Source organism: Bos taurus, chromosome 5 (genome assembly GCF_002263795.3).
Source record: "Bos taurus isolate L1 Dominette 01449 registration number 42190680 breed Hereford chromosome 5, ARS-UCD2.0, whole genome shotgun sequence".
In the NCBI taxonomy this organism is placed as follows: Eukaryota; Metazoa; Chordata; class Mammalia; order Artiodactyla; family Bovidae; genus Bos; species Bos taurus.
In genome coordinates, this window is record NC_037332.1 from 66356285 (window position 1) to 66382944 (window position 26660).

The 26660-nt window shown below is 40.6% G+C and overlaps 1 long non-coding RNA gene across 1 annotated transcript in view; it reads left to right on the top strand.

Annotated features, from left to right (window-relative positions):
- Window positions 1-355: 355 nt before the first annotated feature.
- The window catches only part of LOC101902701 (uncharacterized), a 145661-nt gene continuing 119356 nt past the window's right edge, over window positions 356-26660 (top strand). The window contains exon 1 of the long non-coding RNA XR_009494562.1: window positions 356-549. This is a non-coding gene — a long non-coding RNA (uncharacterized lncRNA). The remainder of the gene's footprint in view (window positions 550-26660) is intronic.

Consider the following 26660-nt stretch of genomic DNA (forward strand, 5'->3'; position numbering starts at 1 on the left):
GTTGCTGTTTGTGGGAAATCAGAGGATACGAGTTTGCTTGACCTGAAGGGGTGCCACATTGCTCAGCTCGTGTCGCCATGTGGGAATACATTTTCAGTATTTTTTGAGAGTTCATTTTTTTTCCTCCCAAAAGAAATACCAGATTGGTTGATTTAACATGAGAACTCCAGAATTTTAAACATCAACAATTTAGGCAAATCGTCACTTTGTTCAGCTCGTAATGAAAACAAAACTAAAACACGAACACATGCACATGCACATGGGCACGCACATGCGCACACACAGGCACTTACACGCACCCGCGCACGCAACAAGCGCATGCGCACACACGCTTCTTGGCCCTTCCGGTGTCCCGCGTGCGCGCATGCTTCTTGGTCTCATTCGGGTGTTCGGCCTGCTGCTGCTGCTGCTGCAGCCTTTCACGTTTATCATGGTGTCTGAGTGTAGGGAGGGAACCCATCATCTCTGAAAGAGGCAATTTTGAAGAGATTCTGATGGCAGTGGCTCCAGTTCTCGGTTGGATAGAAACACAGGTGCCGCGGCAGCGAGGTAATCTTCTGAGTTTTCTCGTTTGCTGACCCTCAGTTAAGGCAGGCGGAGAATCTTGCTTCCCAGGACTCAGGCAGGTGTGTGACAGGGAAGAAAAGAATGCAAACAACGACCTTTTCCTGGCTTTTGTTTTCAAAATTCTGTGCCCTTGAAGAAATTTTCTAAGGCTGTAGTTTATAGCAAGTTTGAGCAGAGGGGGAACGGCCCTGAGGAAATAGTAAGGCGTGAGATTCTCCCAGACTAAAAGAAAAACAGTTCTCAGACTGGAGGAAGGGGTAGAGGCTTGTGGTTTCTGTAAGTAGGCGCTTTCTCGCCATCACTCCCTGGCAGTGCTCCAAGGAAGTGGCCTGATCCCAGAGGGGACAGCGGCTGAGGAGGCCAAGAGTAAACACCGAGCTCTCTGGATCCCACGACCTGAGGGGACCATCTGAACAGAGAAAAGACAAGTCAGGACTAACCGATCTCCACAGTGATTGGTGAATAAAGGGGCTTCCCTGTGTCAGAGTGCTCCTTAATGACCTGGAACCCACCTAGTGCTGGTTATGAGGGGAGACCCCAAAATGACCATGATGAGTACACCAAATTCATAGTGTAATGGAGACTCAGAACTGAGACTAGTGGATTTTGAAACACAAAAGAAGAGGTACAAAGGAATAGGAATATTCACCTGAGAGTATATAGATGGAGGTTCCTACCTGCTCTCCCTTAGTACTTCCCCTACACATGTTGTTGTTGTTCAGTGGCTGAGTCATGTCTGACTCTTCGTGACCCATGGACTGCAGTACTCAGGCTTCCCTGTCCTTCACTATCTCCTGGAGTTTGCTCAGGTTCTTGTCCACTTAGTCGGTGATGCTATCTAACCATCTCATCTGCTGCCAGCCTCTTCTCCTTTTGCCTTCAGTTTTTTCCAGTATCAGTCTTTTCCATGTATATGCATGTATAGAATGCGAATAATATTTGTACCTACTCCTGTGGCAGCAGCTCAGAGATTTATTGGTTAGACATTTATTCTCTTTTGGCATATTGGGTACACTTAGTTATGGTTGGGCTTTTTCATAGACTGAAAGATAAACATAGATGCTCTTGAATTACTTGGTATAATAAATGTTTGTGCTTTTGTCCAGAAAATCCTAAGTAGCCACACTAGGCAACTCACCTAGATTACTACTTGCAAAATGCCTGACCTCCTATTGCATATTTTCCCAAACCCCTAGGTAGTGTTGGCTGTTTTTAGTAGGTGCTTATTGCATAGCACTTACAATTAATCTTTGTAACAAAGGAAACTATTATACACTAATATCAATAATTACTATAATGTGATGGTAATAACAAATATTATTTTACAAGTGAGGAAACTAAGGCACAAGAGATTAAATAACTCATACATAGTTACATAGTTTATAAGGATTTGATTATTTTCTGTCTTCCCTTAAATGGTGAGCACGCATGGGATACTGTGAAGGCTTTGTCACTGAGGCCAAGATGGCTCACTGTTTTTCCAGGCCCATTCTTGTCTTTTCCACAGTGATAGGCTCATAGCCAGGCACGTGGCTGACCAGCTGTCTTCATTGTCCAGCCTCCTTTGTAGTTACATGTGGCCAGCCTCCCTTGTAGTTACATGTGGCCACGTGATGAAGTTTCTACAAAGAGAATGCAGGCACAATTGATGGATATCACTTTTATTCCTGCTTCCTGTTCCTGCAACTGTGACCCAGTGTCTACCATGCAGAGGATGGATGCCAAAGTCGCGGTGGACAGCAGAAAATGAGGGAAGAAATCAGAGTCTCCAGACAACCAAGTGGAGTAGAGCCTAAACCTTACCTCGAATTGTTACAAGAGAAAGGAATTCACTTCAGTTTTCTTCAAACCACTGAATTTTTTTTTCAGTCCTCCTTGTTACAGTAGCCTAGCCTCACTCTGACTCACCAGCTGCATTTCTGGACTCTGGCGCCGAGCAGGGACTTAACATCTGTCTGTCGGGTAACCAACTGAGTCTGTTGAGTGACCAGTGTGAGCAAACCTCCTCCTCTCTAGTCTGTGCTAAGAACTCCTTGAGAGTTGGAAATGTGTCTTCCACTTGTTTTCTTCTACACCAAGCACAACATTGAACGTACGGTAGCTGACGTTCCTTATAGGAAAAGCAGTTCTACCTGAAGTTCATGTATGAGGTACCTATATGTAGATTGTCAAGTCAAAGTAATTGGAGAAAGGCAGAGCAATGTGCTATGCTTAATAGACATGGAGTTGGGGAATCTAGGTTCTAGTTCTGTGTTTATGTCTGTGGACTTGGACAGATCAGCTAGTTCTCCAGACACGTGTTTGCCTGTTATGTTAGCTGAAACAGATGAAAAGACTTCTTGGAGTTTTCTTCCTTTCTAAAAGTCCATGATTCTATATATGCCAGACTTTTTATTTTCTGCAGTGTCTCGACTCATGCTCCTTAGGTGCCAATTCCTCTTAAAGATTGTTCTGTGGTTCATAGGAATGATTATTTTCATTTTTTCGTTGCCACATGTGAAGCCTTACTCCATCTAGCCCAGACACTGCTGTGCGTGTCAAGTGCATTTAATGTTCAGTCGCTCAGTTGTATCCGACTCTTTGCGACCCCATGAATCGCAGCACACCAGGCCTCCCTGTCCATCACCAACTCCCAGAGTTCACCCAGACTCATGTGCATCGAGTCAGTGATGCCATCCAGCCATCTCATCCTCTGTTGTCCCCTTCTTTTCCTGCCCCCAATGCCTCCCAGCATCAGAGTCTTTTCCAGTGAGTCAGCTCTTCGCATGAGGTGGCCAAAGTACTGGAGTTTCAGCTTTAGCATCATTCCTTCCAAAGAAATCCCAGGGCTGATCTCCTTCAGAAAGGACTGGTTGGATCTCCTTGCAGTCCAAGAGACTCTCAAGAGTCTTCTCCAACACCACAGTTCAAAAGCATCAATTCTTCCGTGCTCAGCTTTCTTCACAGTCCAACTCTCACATCCATACATGACCACTGGAAAAACCATAGCCTTGACTAGACAGACCTTTGTTGGCAAAGTAATGTCTCTGCTTTTCAATATGCTATCTAGGTTGGTCATAACTTTTCTTCCAAGGAGTAACCCTATATAATGAAGCATTGCTATCCCATTTAATGGGATAAGGTGAGCAAACTAAGGCTCATGAGTTAAATATTTTCCTAATGTCCCATAACTAGTGAGTGCTGGGTATAGGTACCAAATCCAAACCCATTTTTCAGTCACTCATTCATCCATCCATTTATTCAGCAGCTGTGTATTGAATATCTATATGTTAATATGAGTCACTGTTTGAACTGGTAGAATTCAACAGTGAACAAGATACACATGGTCCTGCCCTCCTGAAGCTTAAATACTAGATTCTTAGCTGGAGGTGGTGCAGATAATGAACAATTGAAGACATAAATAAAGAAATTTCATATAGTACTAAATTATATGAAGGAAATAAAATGCATCAGTATGATAAGGGTGTGAGAAAACCAGAGTAGAAATGAATTTTAATAGGAGAACCAGAGTTCTATTTTAGGGACATTAACTTTGACTCTTTAACATGACTCTATGATGTCTAAGAGAACGCATTCCTATTGCTATTATTGGTAACAATTGCTATCATTATTGAGTATCCATCATGTTCTTAAGGCTGGTATATATTCCTTAAATACATCAAATTATTTAATCTTCAAAAAAATCCTAGGAGGCATTATCCCCATTTGAAGGGAAAAATGAGGAAAGAGGCTCTATAAATTCTCAAAGTTTTGAAGCACAAAGGTAGCGGAGTAAGGATTTGAACTCAGGCACTCTGGTTCTGTGGGTCCCATGCTTCCTTCTATGTTACATTATCTCTCTGGCTAGAGAACTGTTAGGTAGGTGAGTGAAAAGTCCACAGACAAAGCCAGGACGGGAAGAGTCATCACCCTCTCTATTAAAACCACAGGACAAGACCCAGTGACCACAGGACAAGACCCAGGACAAGACAGGAAGGCAAAGAGAGCTTGGCCTGAGTCTTGAGTCATGCCAGGATTGTGAAGCCAGAAGGACAGCCCAGGAGATGGTGGAGAGAGATAGCCTGGGAGACAGTGGGGTGAATAGCAGCCCAGAGATACTTCAAGCAAGGAAGTTGGTCCTTATGTGTGGACTTTAGTGCTGAAATGTCAAATGACAGGGAGGTGACCACGTGCAGGATGGGGTGAACTTGATGGAAGTGACCTCAGTCTGAGGGGACAGAGACTCACTGGGGTTCTGGAGAGAATGTGAGATGAGGAAGTGGGGTGTATGTGTAAATACCTGTCGGTAACTCTTGAGAGAGTCATGCTGTGAAGAAGATTTACAAAACAGATGAAAAGAGGATGTGTGGCCCAGAGAGGCACATTTGTGCTTACATATATTCCTACCTACTCACAGGCGTGTTACAGATGGTGTCACCAGAGCATGTTTGGTTTATCCAATTCCAAAATCGATACTCACCATCTCCATGCCACACTATCCCCACAATTACGTTAAGTGGGAAGTGAGTAAGTGGGCTTATAACTTTGAAATGGACTCCAGATGTGATCAAAAAGCAACAGAGCTATAAAGTTACTTCACTTATGTAAAAAAGCAGTCCTCAGGGCTGTCAGTTTCTTCATCTCTTCACCTCACTTACTCATCACATAGACACAGAGGAATTCAGGGAGGGGCCAGGGCCTCCAGTGCATTGGAGTCAGTTTATCTCTAGGATGTTTGTTTTTGAACCAAGTCTTCAGCTTCAGCCTTCTCTTAGCTGTGTGACATCTGCACTTGGGTAGTTTGGAAAGCCAAGAAGTTGCCTCATTATTTGAGAACTGGATTCTGTGTATGCACAGTCAAGCCCTAGTCAAAATAGAAATAAGGCTCTGTTTATGTATACATGGACATTAGACTGTTCATTCAGTCATTTATCCAGCAAACATTTGTCGAGTGTCCACTCTCTGATAATCCTTGATGATAAAAAAAACAAAGAAGACACAACCCCTGCCCTAAGGACCCCTCAAGAGTGGACTTGGGAAGAAAGTTGGTGATGTTACAAAGTTGTGAGTGGATGCAATTTATGTGGTGTTTGTATGTGTGTTGTCTGAATGTACCTAATGAGGAAGGGAGGTTTGAGCAGGGTCCTAAATGGTGATTACAGATACACCTGGCATAGGACACAGCATCAGCAGAGACACTCAGTTGCATCAGAAACTGAGACTGGAAAATGTAGGTTGCCTCAGATCATTCATTCATTCATTCATTCATTTCCCCATTCACTTAACAATGATTTCTGAGGGCCTAATAGGTACTAAGGACCTGTGTTTGTTGTTAAGGACACAGTGGGGAGGGAAAATGCACACAATCCCTGTCTGTATGGAGCGTTCAGTCCAAAAGGTAAAGGCCGTTGGCTGCTATGCTAAGTTAGGACTTTGAATTTTTAAGAACTGTAGTAAGATGATCAGATCTGTGTGTTGAAAAGACATGCTAATAATCATATGGTCTTGAGAAAATAGAAGTGGTACAGGGACAGTACTTGTGAGGCTGGTGCAGTGGGCTCAGAAGGGAATGAGGAGGAGGGAAATTGGGGTACTATCACTGAACATGCTGGCATTCTGCCATTTTTGATTATTTTATTCATTCATCTGGGAAATATTTTTTGATAGACAGCTAAGTGTAGCAGTTAAGAGCATGGGCTTTGGAGCTGGATCTTGGCTTTGCCATCGATTGTCTGGGCGAACTTGGAAAGGGATTCCATCTCTGTGTCCATATCTTCTCATCTCTAAAGCTGATACAGTAACAAGCTGGCTTGCTTTGTGTGCCCCCAAATTCATGTCCAGCCAGAACCTAAGAATGTAACCTTGTTTGGAAATAGGGTTTTTGCAGATGTACCTGATTAAATTAGTGAAAAGTGAAAGTGTTAGTCACTCAGTGATGTCTAACTCTTTGGGACCCCATGGGCTGTAGCCCGCCAGGCTCCTCTGTCCAGCCGGGCTCCTCTGTCCAGGGGATTCTCCAGGCAAGAATTCTGGAATTGGTAGCTATTTCCTCCTCTAGGGAATCTTCCTGACTCAGGGATTGAACCAGGGTCTCCTGCATTGGCAGGCAGATTCTTTACTGTCTGAGCCACCAGGAAATTAGTTAAATTAAGGGAATCGTGTGAGCTTTAGTCCCATGACTGGTGTCCTTACAAGAAAACAAACGCTGTGGGTGTGGGGAGACAGAGGGGGTACCATGTGACAATAGAAGAAGAGACTAGAGTCATACAGCTGCAAGCTAAGTACAACAGGAATTGCCAGCAACCATGAGATGCTGGAAGAGGCAAGGAAGGATTATCCTTTACAGATGTCAGAAGGAGCATGTCTCAGCTGTTGATCTTTTGTGACTCTGTCTGACTGTCTGACTCTTTTTTGACCCCATGGATTGTAGCCCACCAGGCTCCTCTGTCCATGGGATTTCCTAGGCAAGAATACTGGAGTGCGTGCTGTTTCCTTCTCCAGGGGATCTTCCTGACCCAGGAATTGAACCTACATGTCCTGCATTGGCAGGCGGATTCTTTACACCTGAGCCACCAGGGAAGCCCTCTATTGACACATTAATTTTGGGTTTTTCAGCTTATAGTCTAGCCTCTGGACTTGAGAACTGCAAAAGAATAAATTACTGTCACTTTAAGCCACCCAGTTTGTGGTAATTTATTATTGAAACCCTAGGGAATGGTGCATAGGTGATAGTGAAGGTTAAATTCATTAGAACATGTTACGTGCTTAGAGCAGTGGCTGTCCTATAGTGTGTGCTCAGTAAAATACAGTATTAGATGCTTGACACCTTTCTGTTGCAGACATCTGGCTGGGCTCGCTGGAACAGGAAAATATCCCATTGGAAAAATTGTTGATAATTATGTGTGAAAAGTGCTTGGATGGGTGAAAGTGATGTTGGGCAGTATCCTTGTTAAGCAGAACTTTTTAGAGAGATGGCTCATTTCACTGGGCATCACATGCTTCTGAAATTAGCCTCAATATTGTCTGTCATTTACTCAACATACTTCTGTCCCCTCTCTGGCACAAAGGTTCCTATTTCTCTACTGTATCCCCTACTTCTTGTGAGTTTGAGCAGGCTCCGAGAGTTGGTGAGGGACAAGGAAAGCCTGGTATGCTGCAATCCATGGGGTCACAGAGAGTCAGACACAACTTAGCGCCTGAACAACAGTCTCCTGCTTCATGTAGGAAAGCAACAGCATGAGTTTGTTAGGGCTGCCACAACAAAGTAGCACTGCCTGGGTGGTTTTAACAACAGACATTTATTTTCTCACTATTCTGGACGCTAGAAGTTCAATATCAAGATGTTGGCAGGTTTGGTTTCTCCTGAGCCCTCTCTCCTCAACTTGAAGATGGTTGCCTTTTCACTGTGGCCTTTTGTGCACACATCCTTGGTGTTTTGTTTTTTATGTCTCCACATTTCTTCTTCTTAGAAGCACCCAAGTCAGTTTGAATTGTTGCTGTTGAGTTGCTGAGTTGTGTCTGACTCTTTGCAACCGCATGGTCTGCAGGACGCCAGGCTTCCCTCTCCTTCACCATTTCCTGGAGTTTGCTCAAACTCATATCCATTGAGTCAGTCATGCTATCTAACCACCTCATCCTCTGCTGCTCCCTTCTCCTGCGCCTTCAATCTTGAATTATGGCCTACTTTAAAATGGTTGGGTTTCTGTGGTAAAGAATCCACTTGCAATGCAGGAAACCCACCCAGGTTTGATCCGTGGGTCCTGGAGAGGGGAATGAAAACCCTCTCCACTATTCTTGCCCGGAGAATTCCATGAACAGAGGAGCCTGGCAGGCTGCAGTCCATGGGGTCATAGTGTTGGACACCACTAAGCAACTAACACTTAACTTTTCACTTGAAATGGTAGGTACCTCACTGTAACTTAATTGCATCTGTACAGGCCCTGTCTTCAAGTTCAGTCACACTCTGAGGTACTGGGGGTTGTTGCTGCTGCTGCTGCTGCTGAGTCGCTTCAGTTATGTCTCACTCTGTGCGACCCCATAGATGGCAGCCCACCAGGCTCCCCCGCCCCTGGGATTCTCCAGGCAAGAACACTGGAGTGGGTTGCCATTTCCTTCTCCAATGCATGAAAGCGAAAAGTGAAAGTGAAGTCGTTCAGTCGTGTCTGACTCGTAGCGACCCCATGAACTGCAGCCTACCAGGCTCCTCCATCCATGGGATTTTCCAGGCAAGAGTACTGGAGCGGGTTGCCGTTGCCTTCTCCTACTGGGGGTTAAGACTTCAACATATGAATTTTGAAGGGGTATAACTCTGTTTACAGTAGCAGCCTAGGACAGGTCAAGTTCTAAGACTCAGTTGGTTGGAAACTGCTCATCTTCTGAAGCTCTTGTGACCCAGGAAGGCTTGGGGCAAATATGTCAAATCCTCTTCGTGGATTGGCAGGAAGTGGGATGTGAGCCTGAGGGCCTGGTGTAGTTTCTGGGGTGGTGGGAGTTGGGGAAATGCCCGGGGGCTGTGTGTGAGAGATGGGACCCTGAGCAGACCGCTTGTTGTAACTGCCTGTTTCTTTGTCTGCATGCCATCTAGACTGTTAGCTTTTAGAGGGCGAGGACCATTTCTATCTTGTGTGTGTGTATTTAGTTGCTCAGTCATGTCTCACCTTTGTGACTCTATGGACTGTAGCCCGCCAGACTTCTCTGTCCATGGCATTTTCCCAGGCAAGAATACTGGAGTGGGTTGCAATTTCCTTCTCCAGGGGATCTTCCAGACCCAGGGATCAAACTGGCATCTCTTGAATATCTTGCAGATTTTTTAACTCTGAGGCACCAGGGAAGCCATTTCTATCTTACTTGTCTTCAAATTCCCTATTGCCTGGCACATAGCTGGCATATTTGTGAAGTGAATGATTCACTTTTGCAGCCTTTTCCTTGTGTGAAAGTTACTTTCCATGTAATGACAGTAAACTCTTTTTGCATCTAGAAACTTTCAGCATCCCCCAATACTGACCTCAAGAGGTCCTGTCTTATTTTTCCTCTTTGGAAATTCTGATGCCCATAGATGTAGTTGGTGCCATTTATGGAAGGTTTACTATGCCCTGGCACAGTGCTAAGAACTTCACAAATCTCTTGTTTAATCCTTTTGGCAACCCTGTGAGTTACTCCATTCATGTTATAAGTGAAATATTCATCACTCAGAGAGGTGTGCTCCATGTCCCATGTTATTCAGCTGATTCAGGTGACTGCTATGTTGGGTTTCAAACCCAGGTATTTTGGCTTTAAAGCTCAGGTCCTTAACCTGAGCTTAATCTTCAACTAAGATTAAGATATATCTGCCTCAGATACAGAATTTCCATCTCAAAGTGGATAATTCTTGTAGTTCTTCAGAATGGATTTCGAAAGAGACACAGGCCTCCAAAGGATTTAGGTCATGTGACTTTGGAAAACTACATTTCATTCATGAATGAGTCAAGAAAGGAGATATCAATACATTGCTCAATCATATAATAGTAACACTTTTATAAAAACCTTTGCTTGGTAGAAATGAAATCTCCAAATTGCATCAAGCTTCATCTTCCCTTTTTTTCAGCATTTGGTGCAGTGTGGGGGTCGGACAGAATGTTTAGGTCCACACTGAGATGAAAATTTACAGAAGAAATGTCAACCAGACTTGAGCTACAAGATTCTTTCCTTTCCTCTTCTTTTCTTTTTCCTCTTCTTCAACGAGTTTGACTTACTGTCTTGGTATTGTGCAGCCACAGCCCTGGTGATCCCCTCTGATGAGCTGGGCATTCTTCAAGATCTAAACACAGTGGGGTGACTTAAGGACAGAGGTTCAGCTTTGCTTCTGACTCTCCTCGGTTTTGTGGGTTTAAGTTAATGTTATTTGAAAGTTTTTTTGTGTGTGTGGTTGAATATATACTATAACTTGTTCTTTTGTGACAACAAGATTTATACTGGCGGTGTCTCTCATACCACTGGAAACTGGAAGGAAATCTACCATGTGAACCTCCGACAGTTTTAAAAAGACAGCAGCCATTATTCAGTGGTGATGGCTTCAGGCTGCCTTCAAGCCTTGTTACAGGCTTGTTCTGCATCCTGGCTCCCTGGCAAGGTCAGCAAGCAAATGGTCTCTCAGGTATTTAATACATCACGTATGCATGTAGACCAATTCCCTGCCTTCTCCTTCATGAAGATTTCTTCAGTGAGTAAGACGTCAGGGGAGAAAAAAGGAGCTGATGGAATTGTATTAAATACCAGTTTACTTCCCAAGTTTCTGATTTTTTTTTTTTTTTTTTCACTTAAGATATCTTGGCCTGAAAGGCGAGGGAATTTGAACAAAGTATAGAAGCTGGCACTGCATTTTGTATATCATTTTGGCTCCAGGGAGCTGCTCCTGGTAAAAATGAGCCTGTGAGATGTAGCTGTTTTATGCAAGGGCTAACAATGCTGGCCTTTTATAAATCATAAATCCTCTTAACCTCAAACAGTTTGGAGCCACCAACTGTAATCTATAAGGTTTCAATTCACAGGGGTTTCATTTCTTCTCAGTGCCTTTCAAGCCATTAGGCAAATATTTATATGAAGTTCTCAGCTATTAGGGGATTTAACATAATTTTGTATGGAATAGAAATTTCTTGTCGATACCTCCTCGGTTAAACGGTTCAATATAAACTGTATGCTTTTCCTTTTGTTAAATACTTTCCATAATTGTTGACAGCCATTTGATTTAGTCTCTTTTAGTACAATTTGTGATAAACAAACCTTAGCCGTCGTCGTTTTTTGGATGGAGAGAATGGTGCGGTAGGCAAATTATCATTACATAATTCTTACGTTGGTGGTGTTTTTTTGCACCATGTCTGTTTCTTTTCTTGAAAATAAATAGGAATCAGAGACAACAATTATTTGATACTCTGCGGCAATTAGGATCCTTTGGCCTAAACAGTAATAAACAACTGTAGGCAACTTTGTCTATGAGAAGAAAAGGAATTTATTAGAGGGATACAGAAGGACACAAGGTACTCACAGAATCAGAGAGAAGTCTGGGATATTGGACTCTGAGGAGCAGAGGAATCTGAACCAGTCTGTGGGGTGAGTTGTAAGAGCCATTGAAGGGATTCATCATGCCACTGTTTAATGAGACGACCAGTGAGCACCAGCTGTTTATTTCCTGTCTGTGTCCTGTTGCTATCATTCTGATCAGTTTCACAGTAGTGATCTTGCCTGGGAGGCAGGATCTGATCAGCTTGGTCACATGCTTCATCCTTGTCTAGGGCAAGGTGGCACCTGTGTTTTTGGTACACCCCAAATCTCCAATTATCCATATAATGGAATCTTCGTGAAAGGAAAGAGGACACTGTTAGGAAGGAGAACTGGATGCTGGGCAGCCAAAAACAATACCCATTTCTTGCTTAAAATCACACTTAGAGAAATAAGCAAAAAAAAAAAAAAAATTCCACTCTCTTTTCCAACCTAATGCAGGAATCCCAAGGGATTCAGTGAAGTCTCTGCAAATTAATTTTATGTCGCTGAGCAGAATCTGATCATCTTAGATTCGATTCAGTGAAACAATTGTGAAATCTGTTTGGCTTCAAAATACAGAGAATCCTGGGAACAATACCCTTGATTCAATTCCACACTGTAAGCTGGGCAGTTTGAAAGACTGTCCTGAGTTTTTCTCCAAGTCTTAAGGAAAATTAATGACGGAGACCTGAGCTACATACTTTTATGTAGTTGCTTATTATGAGCTATTTAACTTTTACAGCTTTATTAAATGTTTTATGGAAAGGTTTATTTCATGCTTTAGTACAGCTTTGTAGGATGGCCATGTTTGGCCAAGAAGCTGAACAGATGAGCAAAAATGTTTTACAAATATCACTGGTGAGCGGTTTCTGGGTAAAATCGTGTTTCCTTTGGATATTTTGTGGAGCTGGGGTGGGAATGGTTCTATTTAATAAAGCACAGTAGAGCTAGGTGATTATGAAAGGAGAGGGGTAGGGAGCAAAAAGGAAGAGCATACCCGCATTCTACTTTTTCAGATGTAAAAACTAAAAAAAAAAAAAAAATTTATAGAAATCCACTTTGGCTGAAAGTGAATTTATGAGTTAGGAGCTGATATTAACTGTGCTTTGTAAAACTAAAACTAATATTTTATAATGTATTTATTTCACCTTTAAAATAAACCTATGAGTTGGGTAAAAATAGTAGCTCTCACTACTTGTGTTATAAGCCTTGTTCTAAGCACAGTATGTGCCATATCTCGTTTAATCCTTATAATAAGACATCGTATTTGTGTTAGTTTCTCAGTCATGTCTAACTCTTTGCTACCCCATGGACTGTAGCCCACCAGGCTCCTCTGTCCTTAGAATTCTCCAGGTAAGAATACTGAAGTAGGTTACCATTCCCTTCCCCAGGGGGCTCTTCCCAACCCAGGTATGGAACCAGGGTTCCATCCTGAATCACAGGCAGATTCTTTACCATCTGAGCCACCAGGGAAGCCCACTAGGTGAAAACAGATAGCAACCCCATTTTACATTTTGTGGATGGGGAAACTTAGGCTTACATAAGTTTTCCAAACATTCTGACTCCAAGTCTAATTTATTTTACTCTCTCATAAGGACCTCACTGCCTGGTGGTATGATGTGTAGACCATTCAAGTTACTAATATCAATTGATCTTTGAAACATCCTTTTCTTATATTTCTATGGGCAACATAAGACATACACTGGCTGTTTGTTACCACAGTTTGCCTTGTGAATACTCCTTATGCTCTCCCCTAACTTCAGGTTTCTAAGCACTTGTGTCTCCAGATTCTTGGATCCCATTTGTTATCTTTGCTGGGAAATCTGGGATTATTTTTTCAAAACTTAAATGGATAAGTTCAGTCTCTCTTTTTTCCCTAGCTATTTGAAAATCAAAGCCTCATGCAAAGAATTCTGAAATCGTTGACTCCTTTTGTACTAAGAATCCAGTATTTGTTTTTTCCTCCCATTTAAAAATACGTTGCAATGAGGAGTACAGTCGAAATGCCATATATGGGTGAAAGCACCCATATATTCTCTTAGACAACTTGGCTTTGTGTAACATCTCATGTGTTTGAGTGTACACTCAATTATTAATTGAGACCTACTGTGTGTCAGAGACTGTGGGTAAGTACTTTATATATGTTGTCACTCTTTAATTTTCATTGTAACACTCAGTGGTATTATCATCTCATTTTTACACGTGAGGAAACTGAAGCCCATAGGATTTAAGAGGTAGATCTGAGCTTTAAATTGAGGTCTGCTTCCAATGTTCAGTGGTTTCTACTCTAGGTAGACTTTTTCTCAGGTGAAGAAGAACCCTAAAGAACCCTAAAAATGTCCCTAAGCTTGCAAGGGACATTTTCTGAAGTATGGTGATATCTGAGTCAGGGAGATATTTGTGAATGGGTGCCCTTGATTGCACTGTTTTCTGGCCTTTGACTTTATTAATAAGAGAGTCTCCTCATCTTACATTCGGACTTGCTGGCCTGGTCTCCCTACTGCAAGGTCTAAAGTCCTCCCTTCTGCCTTGCCTGAGGAGCAGTCTCAGTCCCTAGAGTGAAGTTCAGAGAATTCACCATGCACATTCAGGACCTGACAGCTGACAGGACTCTTGATCATTGTGAAACCTGGCATTTGTGTGTGAGTAAAAGTGTATTCAGTTGAAGGGGTGTGGGATAGGAAATGAACAGGAGAGACCTCCAGAGGGGTATGGATGTGTCTTAAGTGTCCATATGTACCTTCCTGTTAGGGAAAGTAAGTACAATAAAAAGGTGTGTGTGTGTGTGTGTGTGTGTGTGTGTCTAAATATAAAGTTTGTGTGTACATGGGATGATTATGCAAAGTCATATGTGTATTTATTTGTTGTCTGTGTGCATAAGTATAGAAGCATTGGAAAAGACTAATTGGAAAAGACCCTGACACTGGGAAAGATTGAGGGCAGGAGGAGAAGGGGACGACAGAGGATGAAATGGTTGGATGGCATCACTGACTCAATGGACATGGGTTTGGGTGGACTCCAGGAGTTAGTGATGAACAGGGAGGCCTGGCGTGCTGCGGTTCATAGGGTTGCAAAGAGTAGGACATGACTGAGCAACTGAACTGAAAAGATAACTGTTTGAATTCTCCCTGTTGTTGTTCAATTACTCAGTTGTGTCTGACTCTTTGCCACCCCATGGACTATAGAATGCCAGGTTTCCTTGTCCTTCATAATCTCCTGGAGCTTGCTCAAACTCATGTCCATTGAGTTGATGATGCCATCCAACCATCTTGTCCTCTATAATCCCCTTCGGCTCTTTGCATCAGCTGGCCAAAGTATTGGAGCTTCACTTTCAGCATCAGTCCTTCCAATGAATATTCAGAACTGATTTCCTTTAGGGTTGATTGGTTTGATCTCCTAGCAGTCCAAGGAACTCTCAAGAGTCTTCTCCAACACCACAGTTCAAAAGCATCAATTCTTTGGTGCTCAGCCCCCTTTATGGTCCAACTCTCACATCCATACATGACTACTGGAAAAAGCATAACTTTGACTATGCAGACCTTTGTTGGCAAAGTAATGTCTCTGCTTTTTAATATGCTGTCTAGGTTTGTCATGGCTTTTCTTCCAAGGAGCAAGTGTCTTTTAATTTCATGGCTGCAGTCACCATCTGCAGTGATTTTGGAGCCTGAGAAAATAAAGTCTCTCACTGTTTCCATTGTTTCTCCATCTATTTTCTATGAAGTGATGGGACCAGATGCGATGATCGTATAGGACTTCCTATTCAAGTAGAAATGCATCTTATACTCAACATTAAGGTGCTGTAGATTGAGCATCATATGGAGTATTACAGGTCTGTTTTGGATACTCCCCTGAGGAATTAGGACAAAAGGAACAGCATCATAGGGTGTTACTGCCATTGAGACAAGTCTAGAGCTGTCTAGACATGAGCTAATTGTATCTATTTATCTTTCCTGATTTCTCAAGAGTGGGTTATCTCTCTGATAACTGTTGAGCCTTTTAATTGCTGTTAAGATACTGGTTAACAAGGGAAATGGCTGGAGCACAGAATCAGGAAGCAGGTCTCTCACTGACTAATTTTGAAAACAAAAACAAGGAAAATCACCTAGACTCTTTGGACTTCAGGCTTCTTGTCAGCTAAACAAACATAAGGGCATTTGTCCCACCTACTTTCAGGGCTGTTTTATGAAACAAATGAAAGGATGTGAAACCCTCTGAATAGCACATATAATGTAAACCAAATAAATTGTTACCAATAATGTCGTTGTCCAGGAACCAAGTATTTGAATGTATTTGTTTCATGGGTTTCTTTGCTAACGGATAAAGTGAAATGAGCACCTGATTTAAACACAGAAGGTGAAGATTTGAGCTTGAGTATTACGTTCATGACCTTTTGGCATTCCATAAATGCTTGATGAACAGATCTATTAGTGTCTAGATATTAAGTTTGATGATATAAAGACAAATGTACTTAGATTGGTAAAAAATGTACTTAGATCACTAAAATTGGTGATCATTTTACTTCTTGAGCCTTAAAAGTGTCTGTAAAGTAGGTTTATGATACTCTGACTCACAAAATTGTGTTAAAAATTACATGGGATATGAAAGCACCTTGTAAACTTTAAAATGTTGTACAGAAGAAGAGGGTATTTATTAGTATTTCCCTCACGGGCTACTGGAAAAATCCATTTTCTCTTGTTGCATGTGACAAAGAGAAGGCTGAAAAGCTTTGCCAGTACACACACATTTAATTACCTCTCTGTCTCCAAGCACATAATTTATAGCTGACTGGTATTCATGGATCCAGATGTATTATTGTGAGTTAGGATTAAGATGCTGTTTAACTCCTCAGGCTTCCTGAAAATTAGTTGATCGTGTTATACCAAACAGTTAGCTAGTGGATTAATTAATATTTAAATAATGACTTTCAGTTCTTTTACTAATCTAACTACATTTGTCTTTATATCATCAAGCTTAATATCTAGACACTAATAGATTTATTCATCAAGCATTTATGGAATTCTTAACTCGGTGCCTAGTAGAAGCTAGATTTGTTGTTGTTCAGTCACTCAGTCATGTCCACCTGTTTTACCCCATAGACTGTAACCCGCCAGACCCCTCTGTCCATGAGATTTCCCAGTCAAGAATACTGGAGTGGTTTGTGGTTTCCTTCTCCAGGGGATCTTCCTGACCCAGGGATTGAACCCAGGTCTCCTGCACTGCAGGCGGATTCTTTACAAAGATGAAAAGTACATGGTCCCTGTCTCCACAGAGCTCCCAGTCTAGTAGAAAACAGACAAGTGAAAAACAAAAAAGGAATTCCACCAAGATGCGTTAGGTGCATTAATAGAGGTGCTTGGGGGAAGAGAGGATGGGAATCTGACGTTGGAGATTTTGGTGGACCTGCAGCTACCAGGCCAGGTGAGATTTTATCATGCAGACAGAAGGAGGAGGGGGAAATGATTTGAGGGAGAGGGAACGACACAGGTCATGCAGACATGGTAGTGTGAGGGTACACACATACAGTGGAACTGCAGGTAGATTGGCATGACCCATCAGGTGTCTATGAGGATATAGTTAAAGTTTCTGTCCTAAGAGTGGGAGAAGCAGGGGCCAATTTATTAAGGTCTTGGACTTCCAAACTAAGAAACTTGAATTCTCTCTGCATTCAGGGACACGTTAAAGTATAGTCAGCAGGCAGGTAGATGACATGGTCAAATTGGCATTTTAGAAAGAGTCAAATTAAAACCTTTACTGAACATCTACTGTATACTGTATGAAGCTCTGACAAATTAAAGATAAAAATAACTTGAGGATTCTGATCTTCTGGAACTGTGCGTGTTGGGGAGTATAAATGTTTCTCCCCTTGACTAGTTTAAGGAATAAGTGGGGAAGGCACTAGGGTGGATAAATTCATCTCTCAAACACCAGAAGAAAGCCAAATAGACAATGATGTTTGGGCAAGAACTTGTTTATGTCAATTCATGCTCCCTCCCGTAATATTTTGATAAGGGGGTTCCCTTCCACACCTTCATGAATAGACACAAATGTAAAACATATGTCCTCTATTAGCAAACACTGGCTATAGATTTGTCCTCTTTTCAGGTGAAGAAAAGAGAAACTTCTGAAGAGTATGAAACTATATAAAAGAGAAATCCTCCAGGCCTGTGAAAATTTATTATAGAAAAAAGGGAACATGCTTTGAGGATTGGAAGATACAGATCATTATCTTCAAAAATTATTTTTCATGGTAACCAGAATAATTTTTAATAAGATGCAAATAAACACTGGCTTTTTAAAGATAAGAGTAGAGAATCATGAGAAGAGAACATTCTGAAATCAAAATATAATAAAATGAAAGATAAAGACAGTAAGTTGAGCAGAAAAAGGAACTGGGTAACATGAGGATGATGAAACAATTCAGTTAATTTACCTGCCTGTTCCTCTTCAGAGTGGGCTCTCCTGCACTCTCCATTCTCAGAATGAAGAAAGAGCACAGCGTTTACCCCCACTCACAGCTGATTGGACTAAGAATGGACACATGGTCCAAACTTGGCCAATCAGTTTCTTTCTCCTAGAAAATTGGAATAGAGATCCGGGAGTGCTATGTGGGCTCAGATGATGCTGAAAGAGAGAGGGTAGGAAGAACTGCCTTGGGGGCCATTTTCATTCCTGTTCACAAATAGAGCTCTAGACTGAACAGAGGAATGAATTAAGAAGATGAACAAAGAAAAGCAGAGACTAGAGACCACAGAGTCTGGAGAGAGATAGACACAGACAGAAAGTAGCTATCTTGGTCTCTGACAACTTTCCAGTTCCTCATTCCAGTTTCCCATGAGGCCTCACTAGACTTCCTGACTTTGGGTTCTATGAATTGCACTTGTATTATTTTAAAAACATTCTACTTTTGGCTTACCCCAATTTGAATAGGATACTATTATTTGCAACCAAATGGTCCTTGACCAAAAAAGAAGGATTGCAAGAACGCTAAAAACAAACCAAAACAAAAAACCCAGTTCTAGTGTAGACTTCTGTTTTGAAAGTCAGCTGGAGAAGAGCTTCTACTGCAGAATTTCTTGATTTCCCACAAAGATACATATAAATTAAAGGATTTAGAAACAACTCAGAATAACATTGAGAATCTAGGCTGGTAGTCAATGTAATTCCAGAATCAAGAGGGTTGATTTAAATACTTACTTGGCTTACCCTCTGAAAGGACATTTGTCTCGATGGGCTATTCCCTCTTCCTTGAAATGGTCTCTTCCTTTGATTCCCATGATTATATGCTTCTGATAGTTTTTATATCTCTCTAGCAATGTCTTCGGATAAGGCAATGGCACCCCACTCCAGTACTCTTGCCTGGAGAGTCCCATGGATGGAGGAGCCTGGTGGGCTGCAGTCCATGGGGTCGCTGAGAGTCAGACATGACTGAGTGACTTCACTTTCACTTTTCACTTTCATGCATTGGAGAAGGAAATGGCAACCCACTCCAGTGTTCTTGCCTGGAGAATCCCAGGGACGGGGTGCCTGGTGGGCTGTTGTCTATGGGGTCACACAGAGTCAGACATGACTGAAGCGACTTAGCAGCAGCAGCAGCAATGTCTTTGTCCATTTTCCCTGTTCCTCCTTCTATACTTGACCCTTTAGTAGTTTTTTTTTTTTAAGGATTATTCCTGGGCCTTCTCTCTTAGTCTGTTGATGTTGGTCCCACTCATGACCCTGGTTTCTGTTATTACCCTTATACTGATGATTCTAAAATCTATACTCTTACCCATAGCTCTAGAGAATACAAACATCTTCCTACTAGAAATTTTTACCTGGATATAAGAATACTTCCATGTATGTTACCCAGGTCATCCTCTTTCCAGCCAAATCTGCCCCTCCTTCAATAAATACTACCTTAAGTATCTCCATCTGAATCATCCACATTAGAAAAATTTGGGAATTATCCTAAAGTATTGCCTCTCCCTTTCTCTTAGTGATTTCCTAAGATGATTGGGGGAAAAAAAAAACCTAGGATCCCCACTGACATTTGATTTAGTGCCAGAACCTTTAAGCTTCACCTTTCTCCCATGTTCCTCACCTCTGGTGCAATTCCCATAGGTTGGTACTCTTCTCCTATTCAACACACACATTCTGGTAAAATGAAAAGTCTGTATGTGGTATGTGTGTGTATGTATGTGGCAGAGGAAGCAGATGCTGAAGTAAAGAACTCTAATACAACAGATGATGGACATTGAGATTTAAATAAATATGAGTTCAGAATATCAAAAGCAAGGTGATAAGTATAGGGGAAGAGATGTGTTACGTGAAATTGTGATAGAACCTAGGGATTGGATAGGAATGAAGCTCACTGACTTAATCTCACTACAGCTTCACCTTCTCTCTCATACCCACACACTGTATAGATGCAAAGGAGGTTTTTCCTTTAGATGACAGAGCATAAGCCCAAGACAAACCATACACTCTGTCTGAAAACACCTTTCCATTTTCAAGATTGAATAAAGGAGTGGGAGACCACTATGGAGATTTATGAAAAAGGATTGTTGTTGTTCACCTTTTTTTTGTATAGTTCTTCTATATGTTCTTGCCATCTCTTCTTAATCTCTTCTGCTTCTGTTAGGTCCTTACCATTTCTGTCCTTTATCATGTTCATCCTTGCATGAAGTGTTTCCTTAATATCTCCAATTTTCTTGAAGAAATCTCTACATTTTCTCATTCTATTGTTTTTCCTTATTTCTTTGCATTGTTCATTTAAGAATGCCTTCTTGCCTCTCCTTGCTATTCTCTGGAACTTTGCATTCAGTTGTATATACCTTTCCCTTTCTCCCTTGCCTTTTTCTTCTCTTTTTCCTCAGCTATTTATAAAGCCTCCTCAGACAACCATTTTGCCTTCTTGTATTTCTTTTTCTTTGGGATGGTTTTGGTCACTGCTTCCTGTAAAATGTTATGAACTGCCATCCATAGTTCTTCAGGCACTCTATCTACCAGATCCAATCCCTTGAATCCATTTGTCACCTCTACTGTATAATCATAAGGAATTTGATTTAGGTTGTACCTGAATGGCCTAGTAGTTTTCCCTACTTTCTTCAATTTAAGCCTGAATTCTGCAATAAGGAGCTAATAGTCTGAGTCACAGTCAGCTCCAGGTCTTATTTTTGTTGACTGTATAGAACTTCTTCATCCTTGCCTGTGAAGAACATAATCAGTCTGATTTTGATATTAACTTTGTGATGTCCATGTGTAGCATTGTCTCTTGTGTTGTTGGAAAAGGGTGCTTGCTATGACCAGTGTGTTCTCTTGACAAAACTCTATTAGCCTTTGCCCTGCTTCATTTTGTATATCAAGGCCAAAGTTTCATTCAGTTATCTTTTGACTTCCTACTTTTGCATTTCAATCCCCTGTGATGAAAAGGACATTTTTTTTTTTTTTGGTGTTAGTCCTAGAAGGTCTTGTAGGTCTTCATAGAACCATTCAACTTCAGCTTCTTCAGCATCAGTGTTTGGGGCATAGACTTGGATTACTGTGATGTTGAATGGTTTGCCTTGGAAATGAACAGAGATTGTTCTGTCCTTTTTGAGATTGCACCCAAGTACTGCATTTGAGCTCTTTTGTTGACTATGAGGGCTACTCCATTTCTTCTAAGGGATTCTTGCCCATAATAGTAGATACAGTGGTCATCTGAATTAAATTTGCCCATTCCTGTCTATTTTAGTTCACTGACTCCTAAAATGTGGATGTTCAATCTTGCCATCTCCTTCTTGGCCATGTTCAATTTAACTTGAATCATAGACCTAACATTCCAAGTAACTATGCAATATTGTTCTTGATGGCATCAGACTTTACTTTTACTGTCAAACACATCCACAACTGAGTGTCATTTACACTTTGGCCCAGCTGCTTCATTCTTTCTGGAACTGTTAGTAATTGCCCTCCACTCTTCCACAGAAGCATATTGGACACCTTTCAACCTGAGGGGGCAGTACTTATCTTCTGGTATCATATCTTCTTGCCTTTTTATACTGTTAACAGAGTTCTTGGTGGCGAGAATACTGAAGTGGGTTGCCATTTCCTCCTCCAGTGGACCACGTTTTGTCAGAACTCTTCAATATGACCCATTTGTCTTGGTGGCCCTGCATGGCGTGGCTCATATTTTCATTGAGTTATGCAAGCCCCTTTACCACAACAAGGCTGTGGTCCATGAAGGGGATGCAAAAGAATACTGAAGAAAAAAAAAAAGAATACTGAAGAATAAAGGTAAGGGACAAGTATCAAAAGACTCAAAGGGAGAGCCTATTTCAGAAAATGATCTATTACAGTATACTACTTAAAGTATAGGCAAAACTGCTAGAAAAAAATACAACTGAAAGTACAGTGTTTCGAGAAATTCATTCATCTTTCGTAGACATGTCTAAAGGCTGAGTGTTAAAGGACAGGAAAGGAATAAGGAATGCTGAGGGCTGCAGTTTCCTTCTGTCCTGTTACCCTGCATACATTTAGAGCAATGAGAGTGTGGTTCAGAACAGCACTAATTTGGGGACTGCTTATCACCAGTCAGCAGTGAAACAAGTACAGAAGTAGTGAGTGTTTCTCTTATCTCATTGTGTACTAATAACAATTTAGAGGAAAGCTACTCATCTTATTGCTGACAGGTAACAAAGTTTTCAGACTGTACCTGCGTATATACCACACTTCAGGTGACACTGCCCTAGGGTGCTGTCCTCATTGTTATGCTTAAAACTGGCTAACTAGCACCATGCTGCATCTAAAGAGACACAATAAAATCCTTCTGGAAGAGCAGGCAGCAATTAAAATGTACCAAAGTGAAATTAACAGGATAAAGTGAAATATAACAGGATATGATAATAAAATTAAAAAGAGAATAGGACATGAAAAAGGAACTGATGAGATAAAGATTGAAACTACATTAAAAACCTTAAAGTCTAAATTAGAGGGAGTAGAGAGCATAATCAATCTGTGCAAAATCCAGTAAGTGATTTAAGAGTTAAATTTGAGCTCTTTTCCTAGACTGTAGGAATAAAGCTCAAAGGAATCTAAAAATTGAAAGAGAAGATGACAGACATGCAAACCAAAACCAGAGAGCCAAAAATATAAAAATAAATTTTTCTCCTGAAAAAAAAAAAGAAAAAACCCACAAATAGAATCAAATTATAAATTAAAGGTGTAAGACAAAATAACCTTAATTGAGGTGAAGTGAGGCATGTTTAATGATTTAAAGGCTCACTCCTTTCCAGGAGAAAACCAGTGAAAAGCTAAGGTTTCTGGACTAGGAGGATAAAGAAAAATTCATTGACCATCCAGGCAGCAAAAGCAATAATGGAACAAATCTAAGCTTATTCTTCGTCATAGAAATAAATTTTATATTTGAAAAATTTTGAGGGAAAATAACTATTGACAAAGAATTTTATGACCAACCAACTTACCTTACTCTTTTCATATGCTGCTGGTGGTTAGTCACTCAGTTGTGTCCAACACTCTGTAGCCCCATGGACTATATTCTGCCAGGCTCCTCTGTCCATAGAATTTTCCAGGCAAGAATACTGAAGCAAGTTGATATTTCTTATTCCAGGGGATCTTCCTGACCCAGGGATCGAACCCGCATCTCCTGTGTCTCCTGCATTGGCAGTCAGATTACTTACCACTACTGCCACCAAGCAATCTTTCATACGGGAAAGTACTAAAATGACTTTGAATTAATATGTTGTGTAAATATAGCCATGCTTATTAGATGTCAGGGCTTCCCCTGTGGTGTAGCCTGGCAGGCTACAGTCTGTGAGGTCACAGTCAGATGCAACTGAGTGACTGAGGATGCATGCATTAGATGTTAGGATAAGCAAGATGTGTGTGTGTGTGTGTGTGTGTGTGTGTGTGTGTGTGTGTGTATGTGTACACACTGGGAAAATGGACTAACCATGCACCCTCTTGAATATTTATGTATGAAAATATTCTCTAAGCTACTGATGATGGCATCACAGATTCAATGGACATGAGTTTGAGCAAACTCCAGGAGATAGTGAAGGACAGGGCGGCCTGGCCTGCTGCAGCCCATGGGGTTGCAAACAGTCTGACACTACTGAGCAACTGAACAATAAAACTACTGAAACATGAAGCAAAGCAAAATTATCAAGTCTGTTAAAGTAAATATATGAAAGTTTTGGGCATAGGAATTGAAGCCAGTGAAAGTAGAAAGCAGATAAGACCAAAATATTGTTAAATATAAATATGACTATAGTCAAAGTCAAATTCAAAGTCAATTTCAAATTTTTTTCAGAATTGAAAATATGAAATGACCAGTATTATTATGTTACAAATAACTTAGATTTGAAATGCAGGATTTTGTCAACAAAGACCATGAAATGGTCTGAGATAAAAAAACTGAGATAAAAGAAACTAGTGGTTACAAAATCATTTTGATAATCTTATAAGTATTAATTTATAGAATTAATAAAAGAAAACCAGAATAATACAGTATAAGATTATATAGTTCATACATGTATGTTATTTATGTACACAGGTATTTATGAAAAGAAAATTATCCAGTCCATCCTAAAGGAAATCAGTCCTGAATATTCACTGGAAGGACTGATGCTGAAGCTGAAACTCCAATACTTTGGCCACCTGATGTGAAGAACTGACTCATTTGAAAAGACCCTGATGCTGGGAAAGATTGAAGGCAGGAGGAGAAGGGGACGACAGAGGATGAGATGGTTGGATGGCATCACCGACTCAATGGACATGAGTTTGAGTTCTCTGGGAGTTGGCGATGGACAGGGAGGCCTGGTATGCTGCAGTCCATGGGGTCACAAAGAGTCGGACATGACTGAGCGACTGGACTGAACTGGCCAACAAAATTGTGGATCATATATGATAGTTTTAACTGAAAGCATCCATGGGCAAATTTGCTTTGTTAAAAGACAGCATGTCAAGCTAAATTTTATGAAGCTAATTATTTGTTTCTTGATAGGGAACGTATGTAGCACATCTTTTAAATTGTAAAAGCAAAATTATAAGCACTGGTAGATGTTATTACATAAGAAAGAAAACAAGGAAAAGCATTACATGTTACAAATAATTGTTTTTAACACACAAAAAAGATATCTCATGAACCTTTTCTAGCCAGGTACTTACTATCATATTGAGCTAGATAAGGTGAATATAGAAATACAAATAAATTGAATAATAAACTGAAATCTTCTTGGCCTAAACCTAAAAAAATGAAATAGAAGACATACTTAAATGTTAGAATAATACAATTGTATTTCAAAATGAGGGAAAACATTAATAGTCCAGAGGCCAGTCTGTAGAAGAAAACAAGAGAGTGGAGGTGCCAGCACTAAACTACGACTGCTTTCTCAGTAAGAACCCAACTTACAAGCCACAGCCGGATGGACAACACTTAAACCTGGGGCACAGGGATAAGGGTTCTATTGCAGAGGTTGAACCCACAACTGGAAACTACCAAACAGATGAGAAACAACTGTACTTCAGCAGGGAACAGCAAACCTAACAAATAGAAATACTATCATCTTAAGAAGTAGAGTTAGTAAACCAAAAAGAAAAGAAATTCAAATAAACAAGATCTTTTAAAAGATGTAGGGAGAAATCTTGAGATAAGAACAGGGCTTTTAAACAGGGACAGATGGAGAGATACCTGGGAGGAAGTGTGTGTGTGTGTGTGTATGTTGATGTGTGTTTGTGTATACACAAAATAATTTATTTGGTATAGTAAATAATGTACTAGGTAAAACTGAAGCATAAGCCAACAAATTGAGATAAAAGCAAAATTTTATAAATTAGAAGAAATTCACAAATACCAAAAGTAGTTGATTAACAAAATCAAAAGCTACTTCTTTGAAAAGTGCTGTAAAATAAACAGTACTCTAGGGAAAAATCAAAGAAAGAAAATACAGATACACAGAATCTGAAATGAAAATAGAGACTTAAACAAAAATGCTTAAATTATTTTTAATTATGAAAATTTTATGGGCAACTTAGTAACAAGGAATTTGAAACCTAAATAAGTAGGGTGTTTTAGGAAAATATAAATTATCAAAATAAGCTTAATAAAATAGGTGAACAAACAAAAAAAGTATGAGAAATAGAAGCCAAAGATTTTTCTAAGAAAAGGCACCAGACCCAGATAACTTTATGGGTGGGTTCCAGCAAACCTTCAAGGAACAGATAATTCCCATCTTATGTAAACTGTTCCAAAAAATATTGAAAGGTAGGAAACCATCCAACATATTTCGTAAGGCTAGCTTAATAGTGATATCAAAACCAGGCTATGTTCGTAAGTGTGATTTGGTGTATACTTTTTGTTGTTTTTGTGTTCATTCATAGGTAGTTTAGAGTTTTGTTTTTTGCTAATGTGAACGGAAACTTTCATCCTATTACTTGTCCTAATTGGTTATCACTGCTTCAAATAAAATTCCATTTAAAATAATTCTGAAATCAACACAACGTAGTGGAGTTCGGTGAGAAGGGGCTTTGTCCTTGAAAGAAGAAAGTGAAAGTGAAGTTGCTCAATCATGTCCGACTCTTTGCGACCCCGTGGACTGTAGCCCACCAGGCTCCTCCGTCCATGGGATTCTCCAGGCAAGAATACTGGAGTGGGTTGCCATTTCCTTCTCCAGGGGATCTTCCTGACCCAGGGATCAAACTTAGGTCTCCTGCATTGCAGGCAGACGCTTTAACCTCTGAGCCACCAGGGAAGCCCATTGTCCTTGAAGGGACTTATTTGTCCTTGAAGGGACTTATTTAATTTCATGTATGATTTCAAGAATTCTCTCATAACTTCAGGTTTATAGTAATTTATATAGTGCAGACATACTGATTTATGAATATCTTATTTGGAAAGGAAAAAAAGGATGAGAAGACAGCCTCTAAGGTCCAAACCATCATACATCAAAATTCCCTTTCATCTTCCTACATTTTACAGATACCTCTGTATATAAGCTATTGAGAACTATACAGATGTTAGCCATTATGAGAATAGTTACGCTACTATGACAGGGTTGGGAAACAATTTTCTCTCTCATCTCAGGGAAATGTTTTCTCATTATAGTTCCTTCTGTTTACTA